At 34.4% G+C, this 8221-nt stretch overlaps 1 long non-coding RNA gene across 1 annotated transcript; it reads right to left on the minus strand.

The window, feature by feature from the left end:
- Positions 1–4357: 4357 nt before the first annotated feature.
- On the minus strand, positions 4358–5326 carry LOC139907661 (uncharacterized). The gene is made up of 2 exons (XR_011784394.1): positions 5248–5326; positions 4358–5145 (listed from the first exon to the last, which is right to left on the minus strand). It is a non-coding gene; the product is annotated as an uncharacterized lncRNA (long non-coding RNA).
- Between the last annotated feature and the right edge of the window lie 2895 nt (positions 5327–8221).

Raw genomic sequence — 8221 nt, forward strand, 5'->3', positions numbered from 1 at the left:
TTTCCTTTATTTCATTCAACGTTTCATGTAATCATTTTAAAATTTTAGAGGACATTTGCAAATGGATTCAACCAAGGGCCCCACCTTCAGAGGGTGCGCGAATTTTAATTTATTTGTAAAACTAGTGGGAGTACCCAGTGTTGCTTATAATTATTTGTTCAATTATAAATCAAAGTTTTCAACGCCTTTGTTACCCATGTTCATCCTATATTTAATTTTAAAATTTTGACTTTTTTTATATGTATTTATTAATATTATTATGCCCAATTTTAAATTTAAGTTTATATTTAAAAATTAAAATTATTTGACAAAGGACTTTTTTTCAAACAATATTTTTTGTACTTCCTTCTTGAGCACCTAAAATATAACTAATCATGATAAAAACATGGTTTTTACAAATCCAGTACGATCACTTGAAATGTATGACCTTGTTAATAGTTATTACAAAGCACAAGTTCATAGGAAAGTAAAGTTTAATAAAAATTTTAATTAATTGGTGTGACATGGTGAAGCAAGGATAAAAAAAAATAATCTATCTACGTTGCCCATAATTATGTTTACTTTTGAAACACTAGAAATCATATTTTTTTAAACCAATCTTGTAGCATTACGAATTTGGTGGCATCTATATTTCTTAACAAAATTATTGTAACACAATTTTTCTATGACAACTTGTTTTGATGCATTTTAGATATCTACGTATATATATATATATTTATTTTTAGAATTTATTAATTAAGAAAAGTTACATATAAAATATATATTATATACGTAAACATTCTAGTTTAAAATTAATTCCCTAAACCAAAGTCAAACATGTTGAAAAATTGATATATATGACGTTAGTAATCAATCCATTTTCAACATTACAAAACGTTCCTTCTATAAATTTGGACAATAAATAAATAATCAAAAGAAAGCAACAAAAATAGGTAAAAAAAAGTCATAAGAAAGAATAAGCAGTATTTACATAATATTTAGATAAAGATCCGGAATAGCTTTTAAATTTCTTATAGTTGTGCATAAAACGGCGCAAGAATTTTAAGTTTTTATCTGACAATGAGTGGTAGTAGTGTAATATGTCCCCAGCATAGTTTAATGAAGACTAATGTAGAATTAAGAATCTCGATTGGATAGTGAAGTGTGCTATTTGTATCCATTACCTGGTTAACTGATTGATATGTTATTAAGGACAGTTTACCTAAAAGATCTTTAATGATTTTATCAACTTATTGATTCCTTGGTGCTAGATTGGCTCCTTCTTCAATCATCTAATTTCATTGTAGTTCTGACAAAAAAGAAACTTCTCCTAAATTTCTACTAAAAAACCGTTTATTTCCATAATACGGACTTTTTTTTGTAAGACCAACCCAGACCGAATTTTTCTTTGAGACCAGTTCTAACCGAACTTCTTTAAATAACCAAATTAGTTTGGTCCTCTAAAAATCAAAACAGTTTCCAACCGGCATAGGATTTCCAGTCGGAAACCCAAGACTAATATACATATATATATATTAAAAATGTGTATAAGTAAAGCTTTTATTCAAGATGCAACCCAAAAAGAGAGATGAATAATTTTTGATGAAGGATTTACAGTACATGTAATGTGGATAATTAAATTATTGAATATCCCATGGATGATTGATATATCAATAATGAAATATTTGACTATTTCAACACAAATAATGAATAAGAAGTACTATATTTTTGTTTAATGAATAAAAAGCGTACTTGGTTACAAAAAGCAAGGATGAAAGAATACATTTTTTTATGGGATCGGTACAAATGAATATTCCCACAACTCCATGCAACAAATCCAGTAAAGTAAGTGCTTATAAATATAAATGTACTAGAGGAAGTACACTGCATTTTATGTAGAAGTCAGACCCTTGGCAAGGCTCTAAAGAAGAGGTAAGATAGCTGCTCACTTTTGATGCATATGCTGATAACTGTCCTTCTTTTATAGGTACCTCAAACCAGATGTAGTACCATCCCTATGGCCAAACTGCCCCACCTAACTCTCAACTCATAAAGCGTCATCAGTGCCAACTGAAGCTGCGACCACCTCACGTAGGGCTCAACAGTTCAATGACCTACTACAGCATTTGGAATTTGAACTCTTGAATGAGCAGTCAGTCCTCTCTGTGAAAGAACTTGGTGACAATTTGGTGACACTCCCATCAGACTTCGTCCTATTTAACTGATTCGGGCTCCCTTGTTGCTTGTTATTTTTTACAAAAATAACAAAATTACCCTTTATAAGTTACCACTGATGCCAAATCATTATCAATTTAAAAAAAGTTAATAAAATTCACTATATAAATTATCTACTCATTCATTTTATGTAACATAATGTGAATTTTCGACCCTCCTTACAAACATTTATTTGTAATGAGGCACACATTTCTTCTATTTGCTCACCTCTTCTGTTGGTCGTTTCTGAGCCTCCACAAAGAACTGTGGGCATTAGTGTCCATTCCTAGTATTATTGCTACTTTTTCTTCCTTACATTTAGTTAAAAGTTTTTCTAGCATAGGGAAGCTGCACGTAAGTTTTATGTCTGCATAATAGAATACCATTATTTCTTGCTTTTGTTGAACTCTCATGGTAATTGCTATCATATCTTGACTTCTATTTTCCAAAAGCTCTATAGCATCCTGATCCTTTGAAACCATTATGCTCACCTTTGAAGCTGTTCATGTTGGACACCTGGGAGTAAATACATTTAATTTGTTGGAAATTATCATTTTTCATAGGAGGTTCCGTTATGAAAGCAATTTTAATGTTTTCTTCATTGTGTAGCTTGAACAGTTCATATCCTGCCAAACTTCTTTTCCCTAGATTTATTTGCACACAGTCAGCAGATGACATTTTATATATTAAAATATACTAAGAAATTACTAGGAAACTTTAACACTTGTTTACATTTCATGACTTTTGATACGGAAATAAAATTTGTAGATACAGATTTTAAACTCATTAAATTCAATTATTCCTTGTGAGTAAGTTTTTCTTCAAGGTGCGGTTGATTGATTTCCCGTGTTTTTTTTTTTTTCTCTTAGATTTCTCTTTTGGGCTCTCCAAAGTTCATTTACTTTTTTTTTTTTTTGATTGGGTGTTTTTTTGCCCGACCTTCTTCTCAATACTTGTTTCCAATCCTCTCTCAAAGGAAGTTCATTTTGGTTTAATTTGTTCTCATTCGTCTTACTTCTGGGGTATTCGATTATAACTCTAACTTGAACGTCTTCTTTTGCATTTTTTTTTTTTTTTTGACTCAAAATACGATTATCCATATTTTGTGGGTCATCTAAATTGCAACCCTCTTCTTCTAATTCTTCTTGGCGTGTCTCTCTCCCTATCATCTGTCTCTCTTCCACTCCTCTAATTCTCAACGGTATACCCAATTATATCCTAAAATATACTTTAAAATCTGTATAGTAGTTTAACTAATTACTTAGGACATTGATTTGGTATGCCCTGGATAAAGACACCTAAAGCATTACACTAGCTGCATATCAGATATTAATTTGACTTTTTTTTCCTTTAACGGGTACAAAAGTTGGCAATCTTGTTTTGGGCTTTTACTTTATTTGCAGTTTACCGGACATTATGTTGCTCAAAACTTTTAAAAATTCTATATCGTCATCCCTTTCAGGTGTCACATTCTGTGGCACGTCCTCTATATTGCCAATTATTTCGCCAAATTCTACCAAAATCTCTCTAAGTCCAGGCAAATCCACCTCTGAACTGTTTTTAAAAATAAATTATGTTGGGCATTGGGCTGTCCTTCGATTTTCCAATCCTCTAATATTGAGGAAGACTCCATCCATCGTCTATCGCTAATTTAGCCACTACATCTGAAAATCTAGTGAGGTTGTTGATTGGTTTTTTAAACGTGAATACTACATAAACCGCTCTACTTTTACAGTCATTGACTCTTTGCAAGTCATCTTCATTAAGTGATAGTTACTCAAAAAAAAAAATTTTTAGTGTTTTTATTCTGGTTGGAATCCTTTCAAGCTTTTATTTTCAGAATCTTTCCAATCTAAATCAATTTTTCCTCAAATAGGATCCGTAAGAATTGTTTGACTACTTAGAATACGTATTTTTATTGTATTAGAATATGGTTTTTCATTATTCTTATCATAATATACCACTCGCTTTTCAATCACCGGTCTGTCTTCATTTAAAGTTTTTTCCTTTCCTTCATTGACCTTCACAAGGACTCCTGTAGGCAGGACAGGGCACTGCGCTCACGCGTTTCCAATATGGGTCTTTGTTTATTCAATATAAGACTATATGGAATGTCTCTCTTATTCTGTCAGGGAAAATCATCAAAATAACAAAAATGAGGCTATATATTTCTAATAGAAGTGGTATTTTATTAGTACTTTAATCAAAATAAACATTAAAAACATATAAAAAAGAAAAGGCACTATCAAAAAGTACAAAGTTGGTCCAAGTCTACAAGTCAGAAGATTTTGATTGAAATTTAGCTTTTTTTCTATTAGCTTCTGAATTCTTAGCTGCCATTCTCTTTTTTGTTAAAAATCGGATGTCATCATTCAGTTTAGCACTTAAATTTTACCCATGACATTAAACAAAGCGAATGAAATTCTTTGAAGAAAAGCTGACCAGGAGTGTTCTTCCTCGCACTTTACTCCCACAACGGCGATAATGTCAGAGTTTAAACTGTCCTGCATCTTGTCAATGAATGTGGCAACAAATGAAGCTCTAGGATTTGGGGTGCCAAGTAAACTGTCTTTCTCTTCAGGAGTAGCTGTGATGTAAGAGAACATGGAGTGAGCATAAAGACAGGAGAGGTAGAGAAGGTAAGATGGAGTCGACAACCCCCTCTGCTCATTATGTCGATGAACTCTTTCAGGTCTACATGCTGATTGGTTGGGCTATCGAAGGTTATTGAGTCTGGAGGTGTGTCTCTGATGACCATTAACTCTTGGCATGATGTACAACTGATCTTCTTCTTCAAAGAAAAACCAATATACCCGGCAACAAAGTAGAGACCATTACTCTGTCCCTTGGAAGCTAGTTCCTGGAGGTCATTTGGTTGCCAGTTAGTCAAAATGAGCTCAGCTTTTACCAGGTCTTCATCCAGCAGAGCTTTAATTTCTGAAGTAGTCATACCTGAAAATTTAAAAAAGTAAAATATTGTAATGATATTATTATATTGTAAAAATAAGTAATACCTAAATAAAGAAGCTTACTATTAACAAATATCTTATTTACCTGAGAATTTGACAAGACTCAGAATACGAATCTTTTCTCTGCTTCCAGGATCTGTCTCACGCTGATGTAGTAGATACCTCCACTTAGTTGTCTGTACCAGCGAACCTTCTTTCGATGGGATCAGACTGGAACATGCCAAGGAGTACTTAGAAGAAGTGTCAGCTAGGAGAAGATCCTCTCCCAGATCTGCTGCAGCAAGACACGTTGTTGCTAGGAAGGTTTTTCCTGTGAGGCCAGGTGCTTTACTGCTTTGCCACTCGATGAGAAAGTCGACAAAATCTCTCCAGAAAGAGAGGCCAAGTTGTACTTTGAATAATTTCTAGCTGCTGGTTTGGTGAAGAGGAGAGCCATTTGCTTACGAATGAAACAGAGACTAAAAGCTAACTTGTTGAGAATGTCTTTCCAGGTCTCTCTTTGATTCAATTCTTCTTTTGCTCCCAGAGAGAAAGCCAAATTGATGGCTTCAATCACAGTGTTGACCTTGCCTTCTGAGGTGATGTGTGACACTGCCTTTTTGTCAATCAACAGGCCAGAGTGGTACATTTTGAATGACATATCTGTCTCAAATTGGATGCTGGCTACTCCTTTGGGCCCAATTTCTCATCATGGGATAGATTCAAAAGGGCAACACTTGGTTTTGTGATGAGGATGAAGTCTGATGGGAGTGTCACCAAATTGTCACCAAGTTCTTTCACAGAGAGGACTGACTCCTCATTCAATAGTTCAAATTCCAAATGCTGTAGTAGGTCATTGAACTGTTGAGCCCTCCGTGAGGTGGTCGCAGTTTCAGTTGGCACTGATGACGCTTCATGAGTTGAGAGTTAGGTGGGGCAGTTTGGTCATAGGGATGGTACTACATCTGGTTTGAGGTACCTGTAAAAGAAGGACAGTTAAAGCATTGCATCAAAAGTGAGCAGCTATCTTACCTCTTCTGTAGAGCCTTGCCAAGGGTCTTACTTCTTTTAGACTCACAGATGAAACCGGAGTCGTTGAAATGCAGGGAACACAGCTTTGTACTTTTGGATGGTCCCTAATATGTCTTCTTCAGACCTGTTTCTCTTGGAATGGATCTCAGCTAGGCTCAAATCTGGGGGTTATCTCTTTGTTTGGCCACAAGATGGATCGTAACACCAGACTATTGTGGCTCGTTGTAATATCCCGTTCTACACCCTGGAGCACAATTCTTAGTGGGCATGATTGGAATTACGAAAGACAATAAATATGACGTAAACAAAGTAACTAATAGCCATTAGTTATTATTTATTATGTCACCAAAAACGTTGCATTGCTTTTTTTTTTTTTTCAATAGACCCATGTTGCATGCGTATTTGAATTCATGTTTGCACGTGCCCGGTCCTGCTTACAAGAGTCCTTCACCTTCTTCAAATATACACCCTAATTACTTTCATCAGGTGGTTTATCTGGTGTGAGTGCTGTCATTATTTCCGAGTGAAGGGAATGCTTTGCTAACTTTGTTTCCCTTATACTTAAAGCTTGGCTGTTTGATCAAATAAATTACTGTTTTGAGATTAGAAAAGGAAAACCACAGGAAGAATTTCCCTTTTTTCTTATTTATTAATTCTTTCTCGAATTATTTTGTGGTAACATCTCCTCAAAGAATCTTTTGTTCGCCGAATGCCCTTGAGTTTGTACAATAAATTTGGTGAAATGCTGAAAAAAAAAATTATCCCTAGGGCTAGATTGAAATTAATGGAGGCCATGAAATTTTGAGCTACCTACCGGACGACAGCAAAATATTATGTCGAATATGCCGATGAGAGTAATCTTAGAGCCCCCATCCAGAGTCAAACGAAACTTAATGTCCTCGTCCCACATCAAAAATATGAATGCATACAAACAACATTTGACTCATGATGATTTTGACAATTTTAACACCGACCTCTTAGAGATACTAGTTTCCTGAAATATACCATTTTTTCACCGTGGAGAACCCCATTTTCTCAAAGTTTATGAAGAAATATGCTGATAGAACCGTCTCTAGTAGAAGTACTACACATAGATTAATGGATGTTGTCAGCAAAGATTTAATCTCCAAAATCAAAGGGAAAATTGGAGATGAGGATACTTTCATAGCTGTTGATGAGACTATAGACAACCAGGAACGATCAATGACAGCTATATTGATGGGTCCTTTGGATGGCCGTTTCTTGGGTCGTCCTTATCTAATGAACATGAGAGACATAAAAGTTGCTAATGCCGTTAATATTGCAAATGATGTCGTTCAGAGTATTAAACTAACTCTTGGTTTGGACTTTGATGACAATAAGTTAAAAGTTTTCATCACGGATGGAGCGTCCTACTATAAAATAAACGGACGAAGACCTCAAAAGAAGCTCCCCCACCTTTATTTGTGTAGCTCGTCTAACTTTGTAGCTTTGTGTAACTTGGATGAAAGCAGTTGATTACTATTTCCATAACTTCGAAGTAATCAGGGAATATTTAAACAACCTTAATGAAAAAACACCAACGGTCGTTAAAGCTGAGGAGATTATAAATCATGAGTTTATTTATGAAGAATTGTCGATAATCAATCATAATCTCAACTCAATTACCGAGGCCATTACCGGGTTAGAAGGAAGACTCTCTTTACTTGTTAGCTTGACTATTGTCGAACATTTACACGTTCATATCAAGCTAAAGTCATTTTAAACAAAATTAAATACATTTTAAGATCTAGCGTACTAGATTTGCGAGACCTAGCAAATTCTGAGGAGGCAATTTACAAAAACACACCTATTGTAAATTGTGACTTAGGTTAATTAAATTTATTCCTAAACACAGTAATATGGTCAAGAAAAACAGCATGAATGGTCTCAAAGTGGGTCTTAGCTTCAAATGGTCTGTAAATAGTTTGTCTAACATCAGTTTCTTCGTGTACAGACTTGGGTGAGTTATTATGGATGTATGTATTTAAATATTCACAAATTAATTAAACGAATACTTCTTCAAATTT

The sequence above is a fragment of the Lepeophtheirus salmonis genome, chromosome 1, assembly GCF_016086655.4.
Source record: "Lepeophtheirus salmonis chromosome 1, UVic_Lsal_1.4, whole genome shotgun sequence".
NCBI lineage: Eukaryota > Metazoa > Arthropoda > Copepoda > Siphonostomatoida > Caligidae > Lepeophtheirus > Lepeophtheirus salmonis.